Source organism: Leptonychotes weddellii, chromosome 2 (genome assembly GCF_054177405.1).
Source record: "Leptonychotes weddellii isolate Sample4059 chromosome 2, ASM5417740v2, whole genome shotgun sequence".
Lineage (NCBI taxonomy): Eukaryota > Metazoa > Chordata > Mammalia > Carnivora > Phocidae > Leptonychotes > Leptonychotes weddellii.
Genome location: NC_138370.1, coordinates 78,699,108 through 78,715,579, shown reverse-complemented (window position 1 = coordinate 78,715,579; position 16,472 = coordinate 78,699,108).

The window sequence follows — 16,472 nt, the reverse complement described above, 5'->3', positions numbered from 1 at the left end:
GCTGTCCAATTTTCCCAACACCATTTGTTGAAGAGACTGCCTTTTTTCAATTGGACATTTTTTCCTGCTTTGTCAAAGATGAGTTGACCATAGAGTTGAGGGTCCATTTCTGGGCTCTCTATTCTGTTCCATTGATCTATGTGTCTGTTTTTGTGCCAGTGTCAAACTGTCTTGATGACAGCTTTGTAATAGAGCTTGAAGTTTGGAATTGTGATGCCGCCAGCTTTGCTTTTCTTTTTCAACATTCCTCTGGCTATTCGTGGTCTTTTCTGGTTCCATAGAAATTTTAGGATTATTTGTTCCATTTCTTTGAAAAAAGTTGCTAGTATTTTGATGAGGATCGCATTGAATGTGTAGATTGCTCTAGGAAGTATTGACATCTTCACAATATTTGTTCTTCCAATCCATGAGCATGGAACGTTTTTCCATTTCTTTGTGACTTCCTCAATTTCTTTCATGAGTATTTTATAGTTTTCTGAGTACAGATTCTTTGCCTCTTTGGTTAGATTTATTCCTAGGTATCTTATGGGTTTGGGTGCAGTTGTAAATGGGATTGACTCCTTAATTTCTCTTTCTTCCATCTTGTTGTTGGTAAATAGGAATGCCACAGATTTCTGTGCATTGATTTTCGATCCTGCCACTTTGCTGAATTCCTTTCTGAGTTCTAGCAGTTTTGGGGTGGAGTTTTTGGGTTTTCCACATAAAGTATCATATCATCTGCAAAGAGTGAGAATTTGACTTCTTTGCTGATTTGGATGCCTTTTATTTCTTTTTGTTGTCTGATTGCTGTGGCTATGACTTCTAATACTATGTTGAATAGCAGTGGTGATAGTGGACATCCCTGCCACGTTCCTGACCTTAGGGGAAATGCTCTCAGTTTTTCCCATATGATGGCTTTTATGATATTGAGGTATGTACCCTCTATCCCTATACTCTGAAGAGTTTTGATCAAGAAAGGATACTGTACTCTGTCAAATGCTTTTTCTACATCTGTTGAGAGGATCATATGGTTCTTGTTCTTTCTTTTATTAATGTATTGTATCACATTGATTGATTTGCAGATGTTGAACCAAACTTGCAGCCCAGGGATAAATCCCACTTGGTCGTGGTGAATAATCCTTTTAATGCATTTGCAGATCCTACTGGCTTGTATTTTGGTGAGAATTTTTGCATCCATGTTCATCAAGGAAATTGGTCTGTAATTCTCCTTTTTGATGGGGTCTTTGTCTGGTTTGGGGATCAAGGTAATGGTGGCCTCATAAAATGAGTTTGGTAGTTGATACATCTCTAGGAGTGCATCCATTTCTTCCAGGTTGTCTAATGTGCTGGCATATTGTTGCTCATAATATGTTCTTATAATTGTTTGTATTTCTTTGGTGTTGGTCGTGATCTCTCCTCTTTCATTCATGATTTTATTTATTTGTGTCATTTTCTCTTTTCTTTTTGGTAAGTCTGGCCAGAGGCTTATCAATCTTTTTAATTCTTTCAAAGAACCAAATCCTAGTTTTGTTGATCTGTTCTACTGTTCTTTTGGTTTCTATTTCATTGATTTCTGCTCTGATCTTTATGATTTCTCTTCTCCTGCTGGGTTTAGGCTTTATTTGCTGTTCTTTCTTCAGCTCCTTTAGGTATAGGGTTAGGTTGTGTATTTGAGACCTTTCTTGTTTTTTGAGAAAGGCTTGTATTGCTATATACTTTCCTCTTAGGACTGCCTTTGCTGCATCCCAAAGATTTTGAATAGTTGTGTTTTCATTTTCATTGTTTTCCATGAATTTTTTAAATTCTTCTTTAATTTCCTAGTTGACCCATTCCTTCTATAGTAGGATGCTCTTTAGTCTCCATGTATTTGAATTCTTTCCGACTTTCCTCTTGTGATTGAGTTCTAGTTTCAAAGCATTGTGGTCTGAAAACAGGCAGGGAATGATCCCAGTCTTTTGGTACTGGTTGAGACCAGATTTGTGACCTAGGATGTGATCCATTCTGGAGAATGTTCCATGGGCACTAGAGAAGAATGTGTATTCTGTTACTTTGGGATGGAATGTTCTGAATATATCTGTGAAGTCCATTTGGTCCAGTGTGTCATTAAAAGTCTTTATCTCCTTGTTGATCTTTTGCTTAGATGATCTCTGTCCATTTCAGTGCAGGGGGTCTCAAAGTCCCCCACTGTTATTGTAGTGTTGTTGATGTGTTTCTTTGCTTTTGTTATTAATTTGCTTATATAATTGGCTGCTCCCATGTTAGGGGCATAGATATTTACAATTGTTAGATCTTCTTGTTGGATAGACCCTTTAAGTGGATATAGTGTCCTTCCTCATCTCTTATTACAGTCTTTGGTTTAAAATCTAAATTGTCTGATATAAGGATTGCCACCCCAGCTTTCTTTTGGTGTCCATTAGCATGGTGAATGGTTTTCCACCCCTTCACTTTTTTTTTTTTCACCCCTTCACTTTCAATCTGGGGGTGTTTTTGAGTCTAAACTGCATCTCTTGCAGACAGCATATCAATGGGTCTTGTTTTTTTATCCAGTCTGATACCCTGTGTCTTTTGATTGCTGCATTTAACCCATTTACATTCAGCGTAACTATTGAAAGATAGGAATTTAGTGCCATTGTGTTGTCTGTAAGGTGACTGTTACTGTATATTGTCTGCGTTCCTTTCTGGTCTATGTTGATTTTAGGCTCTCTCTTTGCTTAGAGGACCCCTTTCAATATTTCTTGTAGGGCTGGTTTCATGTTTGCAAATTCCTTTAGTTTTTGTTTGTCCTGGAAGCTTTTTATCTCTCCTTCTATTTTCAATGACAGCCTAGGTGGATATAGTATTCTTGGCTGCATATTTTTCTCATTTAGTCCTCTGAATATATCCTGCCAGTCCTTTCTTGCCTGCCAGGTCTCTGTGGATAGGTCTGTTGTCAGTCTAATGTTTCTACCATTGTAGGTTACAGAGCTCTTCTTCCGAGCTGCTTTCAGGATTTTCTCTTTGTCTCTGAGAATCATAAGTTTTACTATTAGATGTTGGGGTGTTGACCTATTTTTATTGTTTTTGAGGGAGGTTCTCCTGGCCTCCTGGATTTTGATGCCTGTTTCTTTTCCCGAATTAGGGAAGTTCTCTGCTACAGTTTCCTCCAATATACCTTCTTCCCCTGTCTCTCTTTCTTCTTCTTCTGGGATCCCAATTATTCTAATATTGTTTCGTCTTATGGTATCGCTTATCTCTCAAATTCTGCCCTCATGATCCAGTAGTTGTTTGACTCTCTGTTTCGCAATTTCTTTATTCTCCATCATTTGGTCTTGTATACTACTAATTCTCTCTTCTGCCTCATTTATCCTAGCCATTAGAGCCTCCATTTTTGAGTACACCTCATTAATAGCCCTTTTGATTTTGACTTGGTTAGATTTTAGTTCTTTTATTTCTCCAGAAAGGGTTTCTCTAATAACTTCCATGCTTTTTTCATGCCCAGCTAGGATCTTTAAAATTGTCATTCTGAAGTCCAGTTCTGACATCTTACTAAGGTCCATATTGATTAAGTCCCTGACAGTCAGTACTGTCTCTTGTTCTTTTTTTGAGGTGATTTTTTTCCATCTTGTCATTTTGTCCAGAGGAGAATAGATGAATGAGATGACAAAATTCTAACATGGTAACAATGACCCCAGAAAAATATACACTAAACAAATCAGAAGAGACCTGAAACTAGGGAAAAAGAAGGGGAAAGACAGACAAAAGAAAAAAAAAAAGAAAAAGATAAAAACAAACAAACAAAAAACAGAATATGATCAAATACGATCAGGCTGGTGCATAGATCAGTGCCACACACTAGATTTTGGGCATATTCTGGACTGTTAGAAGAAAGTGCCTCCCAAAATTTTAAAGTAAGAAAAATTTATATATGTAGAAAATTATGGTAAATACGATGAAAGGATGGAATATGACTGTAAAGATGAAAATTATAAAAGATTTTATAAAAGGAACTGAAAAGATAAGAAGATGTTTGAAAAAGGAAAGTAGAGGATTTAAAACAAAAAGGGGCGGGAGAGAATGTGATCAGGCAGGAGACTAGAACAAAGCCATACACTAGAGATTTAGGGTATATTTAGGTCTGTTAGAAGAAACTGTATCCCAAATTTTAAAGAGAGACCAACTTATATATAGATACCAAAAATAAGGTTAACTACTATGAAAGGAGAGAATATGACTCTAAAAATGAAAAATAAAAAAGATATTTTAAAAAAGGGATTGATAAGATGTTGTTTGAAAAGGGGAAAAAGAAATATTCAAAAAAAAAAAAAGAAAAAGAAAGTTAAAAAGAAAATTAACTTTGAAAGACTAAAGAATCATGGGGAAAAAGCCATGAATTCTATGTGCTGTATTCCCCTAGTGCTGGAGTTCTGCTGTTTTCATTGATCAGTAAACTTGGTCTTGGCTGGCAGTTCTTGCTGATCTTCTGGGGGTGGGCCTGTTTCCGTGGTTCCCAAAAGTCTTTGCTGGAGGCAGAATTGCCCCACCCTTTCCGGGGCCAGGCTAAGTAATCTGCTCGGGTTTGCTCTCTGGAGCTTTTTTTCCCTGCAAACTTTCCATACAGCTTTGGAGGATAAGAGTGAAAATGGCGGCCTCCCAATCTCCACCCCGGAGGAGCCTAGAACTCAGGGCCCCACTCCTCAGTGTGCCCCCCGAGAAAAGCAGTCAATCACTCCTCTCTCCCCGGTCTCTGGCCCACTCCGTGCTCACCAGGCCTGTGACCAAGCATTTCTATTTCTGGCTTACGACCCCGTGTGGAGTCTCCAAACCCAGCAGATCCCTGCAGTGCGCTCCTGCGCCACTCCTCCCGGGGAAGGAAGGGGAGTTTCCCCGGATCTGCTGCTTGTTGGGTCCCTGCTGGAGGAGCAGTGGCCCGACTGTGCCGTGGACCACAGTTTATGGCAACCCCGAGCTGAGAGCCCACTCCTCGGCTCCGTCTCTGCAGCCGGCTTCCCTGCTCCGATACCTGGGAGCTCTGCTGCACTCAGGCACCCCTGGTCTTTCTGTGACCCCAAGGCTCCTGAGACCACACTGTCCCAGCAAGGGTTCCACCCCCCACTTAGCCACTGGAGCTACGTCTCTCAGTGGAGCAGAGTTCTAAAAGTTCCGATTTTGTGCTCTGCGGCTCTATCACTTGCTGGTAGTTGCTGATGCAGGCCCCCTCTCCCGCCACCTATCTTCCCGAATATTGCCTCGGATTCACTTCTCTGCATGTCCTACCTTCCAGAAAGTGGTCAGTTTCTGTTCAGAGAGTTGATTTTATTCTTTTCTTTGATTTCCTGTTGAGTTCGTAGGTGTTTAGAATGGTTTGATCCCTATCTAGTTGAATTCCTGGGACTAGATGAAATTTAGGTCTCCTACTCCTCCACCATCTTGCTCCTCCCCCTAAACATAACTTTTTATATGCACTAGGCCACCAAAAAATTCACTTGACTTGATTTATTTTAATTCTGGCTTTATTGCTGTGGTCTGGAACTGAACCCATGTTATCTCTGAGGTACACCTGTATTTGCACAAAAATAAAGCCACTATCTGAACACAATAAAATAAACTTAGATGATCAATCACTTGTGCTGGGAAGTGGTTCTGTGTGAGAAGGATAGACAAAAAAAATTTTGGATATTTGGCCTGCCCTTTCAACTACTGATGTTCCACTTTTGTCTATTTTGTGTCTAAGATACCAAGAGTATTTAAAAAGATTTTACCACTAAAATATTTTAATACCATTGATTTATTGGATAAAATATAAACAACTTCAGTTCATACCCTGACCAATGAATTCAACCTTTCTTCTTCCTAAGTTTGCCTCACATTTTTCAGTCTAGGAACCCCGAGTTGTATTTCTCCTTAGTTGAACAAACCTTTCTCAATCTCTTTGCCCCTGGCACTGGTATTCATTTTGTGTGGAACAGTCTCAATCACGTTTTTTGTCTAATGAACCCCTATTCATTCTTGACTCCTCAATATTTGAAATGCTAATTTTTCTATAACATCTTTGACTTATCTAGGTAAATGTCTACACTTCTTTTACTTGATCCTCTTCCTCTTCTTCTAGAAGTGACTTGAAAACAAATAAAAGCATGACTTTTGCCTTCATGGTGTTTATAATCTGGACAAATCTGAGAATCACATGCAAAGTGCTTAAGAATGAGGAAGACAATTTACAAATCATTGTCTCAGCAAGATACGTTGTGAGGTGAGAAATTATTGAATAAGTCCATGTAGAGTTTATTGGAGAAGACTTATTTATAGATATTAGTTTTAGAGAATACAAAAAAACAAAGGAAACTTTATTATGTGATCTCTATTATAACATCAGTAATAAGCTGTATGTTCTTTATAAATGTGGTAAAGGCCACTTCACTTTATTTTGTTAATGTAATAATTTTTATATATTAAAGCAATATGTTGAAAAATCCAACAATTTAATATTACAGCTCTGCAGGGATTTTATATTGCTGTATGAATAGTTTTGTTTTTTTTTTTTTTTGCTGAATATATCACTTACCATCTTATCTGTGTATTGTCATCAAAATAAAGACTAGACTTTTTAGAACATTGGAATAAAAGGCATTTTGAGGTTTCTTTCCCATGTTCATTTAAACTATTTGGGAAGGATTTTCTATTTCCAAGGTTTAGTTTGACAGTAGTGTTATCAATATCAGGAACAATAAAGAATTCATTTTTATCATCCCAGGAGTTCAGCATTATGCCCAATATTTAGTATACATTAAATATTTATTTTAAGTTAAAAGCCTTTATGAAAGAAGCAGCTCAATTCAGGTTGATGTTCAGCATTAATCTGAGAAGTAATGTAGTTCTTTCCCTAAAATGCTATATAAAAGCAGAGAAAGTTTATTTTGGCAACAGAAGGAATATCTGGACATCTTTCCAACTCTTTGAAATTGTGTCTTCATCATATGACTTAATTCCCTTTAATGAAATTATATGAGTTCTTTGAATAACTATATCCTCTAATTTTATAGAGAAAATTATATGTACAATTGACCTTGAACAACATGGGTTTGAACTGCAGGTTTACTTATACATGGATTTAAAAAAAATAATAAATCCAGTACAGTACTGTAAAGGTATTTTTTTCTTTTCTTTATGATTTTTTTTTTAAAGATTTATTTATTTATTTGAGAGAGCGAGAATGAGAGAGAGTACATGAGGGGGGGAGGGTCAGAGGGAGAAGCAGGCTCCTCGCTGAGCAGGGAGCCCAATGCGGGACTCCATCCAGGGACTCCAGGATCATGACCTGAGCCGAAGGCAGTTGCTTAACCAACTGAGCCACCCAGGCGCCCTTCTTTATGATTTTTTTATTAACATTTTTTCTCTAGCTTACTTCATTGTAAGAATGCAATATATAATACACAAAACATACAAAATATATGTTCATCAACTGTTTGTGTTACCAGTAAGTCTTTTAGTCAACAGTAGGGTAATAGTAAGCAGGAATTCCTGCAGGTCTGTTTTTTTTTTTTTTTTTTTTTTCTTTAAGACAGAGTAGAAACTTGAAGAGACACAATAGCTTTAGTTGTAGAAGCAGAAGTTTCAGTAAATCCCCATTGTATTCAGTTGATAAAAAAATGATAGTTGGGGAAGACAAATATTAGCAACGTCTCTGAAATGCCATAGGAAAAAAAATGATATTTCACACTGAAGTAGCTCTCTATTATTCATTCATTGAGATTTTTTAGACAAACCTGTGTCCAGTGTTTGGTTTTAACATTTTCTATCTTGGTAATAGTGGGTAATCTCAGTGAGCCTCAGAGACTTCATGAGTAAATTTGGGTTTTAATACTTTTCCCCAAGCATTTGATATGGACAAGCTATATAGAAAGTGACAGTAATCGGTAGATTTTTTTGTGTTGCTATGACGCTGATGGCGACAAGCATGGTGATTTTCAAGTGAACCACCAGACCAGCCCTGGGCTGAGACCATGTGATACGATGATAACAGTTCAGGACTTCATATTCAAACGTTCCCAGGTTGCACAAGTATTCCATAATTATGAAAAAAACTATGACGCAAAATGGCCAAGACTTACTGAATTCTCTTCATCTGATCTGAAGATTTCACCTTTTCTTCATATCAGATGGGGCAGAATAACATCCTTTTTACTTAGAAATCAATACTTAGATGAATAAACTTAGAGGACATCCAAAGAGAAGTTATATTCCTTCATTCGATCAACAAGTATATCTTAGGTTCTGGACTCTGTTTAAAAGCTATCACAAATGAGTTTTATAGAGTCTCTGAAATATGACTGAGGCAGCATGGCATCAGAATTTTCACCTATGAAGCTAAGAATAAAGTCAACACCCCCAGATTAAAGTAAATTACAACTGACAATAAGGAGAAATTGTAAAAGATAGCCAGAGGTATCTTAAAATTCCCAGGAATTTGCTTTGCTTTTAACTTCGCTCAAAAGTGTATTTTATCTACAATTACTTAGCTATAGCTTATACCTCAAACATATCTGAGGACTCTTCAATAATTGTGATACTCACTATCACTTGTTGTATATTAACTATATCCCAGTCACTGTGTTAAACAATTTACATTACATTTGATTTTTACACCACACACTATTGGTCCAAGTACGTTAGAGAGAAAGAAATCCCCTCTAGCTATATTAAGCAGGAAGGAATTTATTACAGATTATGAAATGCCTCACATAATCTTAGGGAGGGTTAAGGAAAAGAGATCTTTGGTTGATAATTTAGGAACCCTTTTTTTTTTTTTAAGATTTTATTTATTTATTTGAGAGAGAGAGAATGAGAGAGAGCACATGAGAGGGGGGAAGGGCAGAGGGAGAAGCAGGCTCCCCGCCGAGCAGGGAGCCCGATGCGGGACTCGATCCCGGGACTCCAGGATCATGACCTGAGCGGAAGGCAGTCGCTTAACCAACTGAGCCACCCAGGCACCCTAGGAACCCTTTTTAATTTTATGCTGCAAGACCAAGTACCTAAGAGAACCACTGCCTTGTCCATGATCAGCAGGTGTCTCAATACTATCGTTGCCAATGTCAGGAAACTGCCATTCTCAAGAAGCCACCACTACTTTGGAGTAGGAAACTTTAGTAAGCAAAAAATTCTCTAAACTATATAAACAAACTAACATACCCTTTGGTTTATATTACACATGTAAGCATACAGTGACTAAGAAGAATCTGTCCTCTGTCTAGTCAAGGATACTGTGCTCCTTATCTCTTTTCCTAATCACTATGGAATATGTTTCTTGAGCATATTCTCTGGTTTGAGTTTTGCTGTGAGCTCCATACTAGACAACCATCCTTCAAGTTTGAAAGCAAGACTGAAATGGAGCAAAATATGAGGACTCTAATGAAGGTTTTATTAAATTATATGGGCAACAAATGCTGACTTCATTTTCCCATCAAAGCAAGTTAAACATCAGTGGTAATTGATCTACATACTTAAAATGCCAAAAGAAACCTCTGATAATGATAAATTCATTGATTCCTTGAATAGTTAACTGTGATTGTTCAGAGACAGATTTTATTATTTATTTATTTATTCATTCATTAATTCATTCATTTTTGGAGAAACTATTTCTCTTTTACGTATTTGTATATTACAGATAACTTAAACTCTCAATGTCATTTGACTTACACACTTTAAACAGTACAACTTTGATATTTCATTACTTGGTAAAAAATATCCTGGGCCATCTAATGAATTATAGACCAAATTATGTGTTCAACAAGGGAGACTACTGAAATCTTTTATGCAAATCTGCTATTAATATTATATTTGTCATTGCATAGCTACAATTTTTTTTTAATTTTCATACATTGTATCAGACTACATGTTCTTGGCAAACAAATATGAAACATGATGGGATATATAATACAAGGTCAACTTGAATATGTATAAAAGTTTAAGAAAGAAAGAGACCTGCCATATGCAGAATAATAACTTGGTATCCTTTCAAATTAATATTTTTTATTTAGTGGGTATTATTGGAAAATTCCCAAAGATTTTTGTAGGAGAAACATATTAAAATGTTTACATTATATAGTCTGCCTGATTTCTCGTGAAAACCCCACTAAACATATCTCTATTATATAGCTCTCTACTCTGCCTTCCAGTCTCCTGTCTGTTTCCTTTCATCCAGGGCTCTGTGTTCTCTGTGTGGGTATTCCTTTCTTTATAATGAAGATGAAGATTTAGTTTGTGATCCTCTGTGTAATTAACTCCCTGTCCTAGGTTTCAGGATGGTAAGGTCTGCTCTTACAGCAACATTTTTTTCCTTGTTAAAATTGTAAGAAAGTTTCAAAGGTTTAAGGTTAATACTTAGGAAAATGAGTTGTATATGGATGCCTGGGTGGCTCAGTCGGTTAAGCATCTGCCTTCGGCTCAGGTCATGATCCCAGGGTCCTGGCATTGAATCCCACATTGGGCTCCTTGCTCAGAGAGGAGCCTGCTTCTCCCTCTGCCTGCCACTGACCCGGCTTGTGCTCTCTCCCTCTCTCTCTGTCTCCCTGACAAATAAATAAATAAAATCTTAAAAAAAAAAGAAAATGAGTTGTATAATGCACAGCTTTAGAATTCTATGCCCTAATGCTGTACAGGTAATATATAGAAACACATGCACATATGTATATTCACTTATACACACACACACACACACACATACTCTTGCCTAACATCATACACAAAAATCGACTGTAGATTGCTTGCATATTTTAGAAGAAAATATCATGCAGTATCTTTGTGACTTTGAAGTAGATAAGATTTCTTAAACGGACCTAATGATAAGTGAAAATAATTGGGACTGCATTAAAAATAAGAATTTCTACCTTCACAGGACACTGGACACAGAGTGAAAAAGCAACCCATAAAAGGGAGATTTTACATACATATATTCGAATAAAGACTTTTATCTAAAATAAAGAACTCGGGCGCCTGGGTGGCTCAGTTGGTTAAGTGACTGCCTTCGGCTCAGGTCATGATCCTGGAGTCCCTGGATCGAGTCCCGCATCGGGCTCCCTGCTCGGCAGGGAGTCTGCTTCTCCCTCTGACCCTCCTCCCTCTCATGCTCTCTGTTTCTCAGTCTCTCTGTCTCAAATAAATAAATAAAAAATCTTTAAAAAAAAATAAAATAAAATAAAGAACTCTTACAAATAGTGAAAACACATACACCCAGTGGAAATATGGGCAAAAGATTTCAATAGATATTTAACAAAATACAAAATTCAAATAACCAAAATCAGTAAACATATATAAGATGCTGACTGCATTGGTTATCAGATAAATGCAAATCAAGACCACAATCAGATATATTACATATTCACTGTACTGACTAAAACGAAAAACAGACAAGACAAATTTGAGGACAGGACGTGGAGCAATGGGGACTCTCATACAGCATGGAAATATGCGTAATATTTACTAAATTACATAAACATTTTAAAGCCCAACCACTCCAAAGAAGGGTTTACATGAGTACACCAAAAGACATGTTTGAGAATATTTTTAGAAATTCTATCTGTAGTAAACATACACTCAGACCTACAAATACAAAAACAAAAAATAAAACCTGGAAAAACAAACAGGTTACTCTGAGAAATCAAACAGAATAAAACTATTCAAATGGCCAGCAAAAATAGATGGCTAAATACATTTCAATTATAAGTATATAATGAAATATAGCAATGACAATGATTCATCTATAATTGCATATGATGATATGAGTAAATCTCACAAACAGAATGTTGAGCTAATAAAATATGATACAAAAGAGTACACATTGTAAAATTCTGTTTATCTAGGGTACAATAAGAGGCAAAATAATATATGGTGTTAGAATTCAGGGCAATGGTTATAGTTTGTTCAGCAATATCTGAATAAGCATAAGGAAGGATTCCAGGATGCTGGCATAATTCTATGGCTTGATTCAGGTGCTGATTATTCAGGTGTGCTTAATTTGTGAGCAACTCTATGATTATACGTGCAGTTTTTGATATGCACTTTAATTTCAGCAAAAATTTAAAGATACGAAAGAACACAATTATTCCATAGATATACAAAAACAAGAAAGCCCTTCTCAGAAATGTTGGAGAATTCTGTTGTGGAAATAAACTGCATCTGACACAAAAACAGGTAATAGCCAAGAGAATTTAAGGAATAAAAAATGACAGAGATAAATCAACATTTGTGCATGAATGGCCATGTAACTTGGAGGTGCAAATTCAGCTGTTTCCATGTAACTGTAAGTTAGAATTAACCCTCATTAGTAGAGGAGTATTTTCTCTCATATGGAGAGAATTATGCATTCCACTATTCCCAACTCAGTAACATTTATCACCAGTTGTCCTTTCAGATTTTACAAATAACTGAAGTGGTAATTAAGAATGGATGGACTGTTCCTGATGGAATTACATCTATTGACAAGTGGTATTCTACTTACTGTGCACTGGGTGGTCACAGCTGTGTTGTTGATTTGCGTGCCACAGGTACGACATGCCGCACGTGTGTGGGCCAGAAACAGTGCATTTTATGATTTCCCAAATTAAATTGTATTTGGCTCTCCTGTCACATTTGCCAGAGTGGAGAGGTGTCCAACTAATGTAGATCCTTCCTCTTTTCCTGGCGTCCTTCTTTGGACAAGAGCAAAATGCTGTGCGTGTATACGCCTATCAGTAGAAAAAGATTTACGGGTAACAGAAACTTTTCTATTGCTCCAAGAATAGAGATTATCTTACTGACTGAATTCAACAAGCATTTTGAATTTGTTTTCTAATTTGATATATTGGTGGCATTTAAAATAGTTTCTCACCAGATGCTTACCTGTCCTTGTGTATTCTGAAGAATTATTTTTTTCTGATTTTCTTAGTTTTTTGTTGTTTTTTTTTTTAACTATAACTTCTCCATCTCATTTCTTCCCCTCCTTTCCCATTCAGTACTGGGTTTCTCCTGGACTTCCCAGCTTCCTCTACATTCTTTGTCTGAAAGGTATCTATCTACCTCCACGTTTTTAACTAGTACCTTTATGCATCTTCAGACCTGACAACTTACCTTAGTTCCAATCTAGGCTTAGCTACTGCCTATTGATTACCATTACATATCGGCACCTTACTGGTCTATAGGCACTTTGTAATTAAGATGAATAAAACCAATTTAATTGTTATACCAAGAATGTTCTTTCTTCTGAAATACCAGCATGAAATTAACTTTTTCTTATAATTTATCACTACAGCACAAGTTCTAGCTCCAAATCTCCTTGATATGCCTGTCCTCTTCCATCCAAATATGTTTAACCTGACTGAAGCTTTTTTGCACAACTCACTGCAGTAATTTTGTTTCTTACTGGTAGCAACCTTATCTTTTCCCCTTCTAATACACAAGGCATCGAACTTATCTTTCAAAAGTATATAACTTTCACATTACTTGCTTTACTAAATTCAATTAGAGATTCGCCATGTTATAGCAGGTGAAGTATAAACTCCCACCAATGTGACAACACCTTTCTCAAGCTCATATTGTACTACTTCTGGCCACACACTTCCACTCGGGAAGAACTGCATGCCCTCTCTTCGTGTTTCCTTGTCTTTCCCCGTATTAATGTTTCTTGCCTAGATTATCTTTCCTTTCCGTGCACATGGAAATTTTCTCCTCTATCTCTTAGATTCAGGCAGTTTTCGCTTGCTCTGTGTTGTCTCTCTGATAAGTTTAAGTGCTGAGAATAAAAGGGTACACAGAAAGACAAAGCCCTTGCCCTTTGGGAAGATTGCATTCCATCCAGAGTTGGAGAAAGACAAACAGGTGAACAAATAAATACATGAGAAAATCACATGTTATTATACATGCTTGGGAATAAATAAAAAAGTTCAGGCAGTTGAACATAACTAGTTGGGAAAGGAATTTTTGAAAACATGCTCTATGATTGAGCAGAGAACTTGAACTGGGGCTTTGTGCCAGTCAGTAATGGCATTTAGCTGTAGTAGCATAAAAAATAGGTAGTGTTTTTCCTCATCTGAGAACTCCAGAGGTAGGCCGTTGCTACGGTGGTTTAGCTATGCAGTGATGAAACCCGTGACTGACTTATTCTTAGCCTGTTGGCTTTCTCCCTCATGCTTGTTGCCTCATGGTTCCCCAATAGCTGTTGCATTTCCATCCATCCCGCCTCTGTTCAAAGCAGAAAGAACTAAAGAATAATTATATTCGTTGTATGTTTTTAGGGAACGGACAGATTTCCCAGAGAAGTGTCCAACAGATTTTGCTTACATTGTACTGTCACAACTGGGAAATATGTATATGCACTAATAGCAGAAGAGTTTAAGAAACTAGACTATTTTTGTTATATTTGGCTTGGAATGAACATCATCTTTGCCTCCATGCAAAATTTTAAGCAAAAAGACTGGAGATAAGCACACTGAGTCAGCAACTATTTAGTGAATGCCAAAGAACTTATGTTGAGAAATAGCTGTTTATGTCAAGCAACTCAGGCGGAGAGAACCTCCAGCACATGCACCTGAGGTGGGAAAGTCTTTTGTGCACGTGAAAGATAAAGGTAGGCTATCATGACTTGCTAGGAGTGAGAAAGATGGGCTGTGGTGGATGACGGATTCAGAGGTACGAAGGCTAGATTGCAGTGTCTATCTCCTGCACAGGATTCTCAGTTACTTAAGTCAAGGAGCCACTTTTTATGCATTTCTTTATTCTAAGTACCTTACACAGTCCTAGGCTGATAGTTTCATTTTGTAATGAGTGAATTAAGGACAACACTTTATATAAATATATGAAAAAGCTCTGTGATTTCCTTATTTATAAATAACTTAAACTGTATTCACAGGAACATATGTTAATAGGTCAAAATCATCTCATGACTGGTAGTCTTCATTTTCAGCATAGATTTGTCTAGAGTTAATCACGTCATTTGAAACCATAAAGGCCTAATTTTAATTGTCATTTGCATCAATTCCATAATTCCTCTTTACATATGTCGTTTTGTTTTTTTTTGTTTTGGCAAAAGAAGTCATATGAAAAAACATATATATTGGCATGTTGGTCTCAAGTATCAAAGTAATTTCATAAATTTTCTATTTATTTTTAACTGCAGAGTTCTGATCATATTTGATATTTCACAGCTGTGAAAAATTCACAAATAACTTTGTTCAATACTATTTGATTAAGAAATTACAGACTCTGATTTTTAAAAGTGGGCACTGAAATTTGGGTAAGTGGTCTATTTAACCAAATGTTACATTGAATATGTGATGCATTAGCCCTAATTTAAGTGGTGTGCAATTTTTATCATATGAACTGAAAAGAAGTGATTGACCCTGTTATTTTCAAAAGCAATACCCTAAATTGCAACTAGTGTTACACCTTACATCAAGTAGTACATATTTTTTCTTTGTTATTGTTCTTTTGAATTCTTTTAAAATATAAAGCACAAGTTCCAATGAGGAAAATATTAGCCATAAGTTTCCTTATAGTCATAATAGAGAGCTATTTGTGGAAAAGTTTATAATATGCTACAGTTGATTAAATTCAGCACCATGCTATGTGTTACAACATTGAGAAAGATTTTTGTAATTTTTAGGGGCGCCTGGGTGGCTCAGTCGGTTAAGCGTCTGCCTGCGGCTCAGGTCATGATCCCAGGGTCCTGGGATCGAGTCCCGCATCGGGCTCCCTGCTCGGCGAGGAGCCTGCTTCTCCCTCTAACCCTCTCCCCTCTCATGTACTCTCTCTCTCATTCTCGCTCTCTCAAATAAATAAATAAATCTTTAAAAAAAAAGATTTTTGTAATTTTTAATAGTTTATAAAACCAGTGAATCATTTTCATTTTGTTTCAATTAATTAAGAATAAAATATGCTTAAAGTGTGTGTGTGTGTATATAATATATATATATATATAATCCACATATATAACCACACACATATATATCCACACACAAAGTATATCCACACACATATATATCCACATACACACATACACACACACAGACACACATACACATGTTTTATTTAATTTTTTCCGTATGAGTCCTAATATAAAGTTTCTTTGGTAAATCTTTGTGTAATTAATAATGAATTTTTTCTAATGCATGGAGTTATTTTCCAGGTTCTCATGTACCTTATACTGAACTATTTTGAAAGTCTAATTTTTGTTTCTTGTGTTTCCCATCTGGTCTTCTTACATTATCATCCTATGATCTGTTTCCAAAATAATGCTGGGAAAAGGAGTGTTGATTTCTTCTTTGCTAAAATATATTTTCATTATTTTTGAAGTAATGAAAACATTTCTATTTTTGTTCAGTTAGCTGACAACACCTTTTTCCATTATTTTATTTTTAGCTGGCTAAGTTTAAACTTGACTGTGTGCCTTTTAAAATTCAAAGTGAAATAATCAGACCATTTTACTTCCATTTGCCATCAGCTGAAGGATTAGTTACTTCAACTAGAGGACAATATAATCAATAATG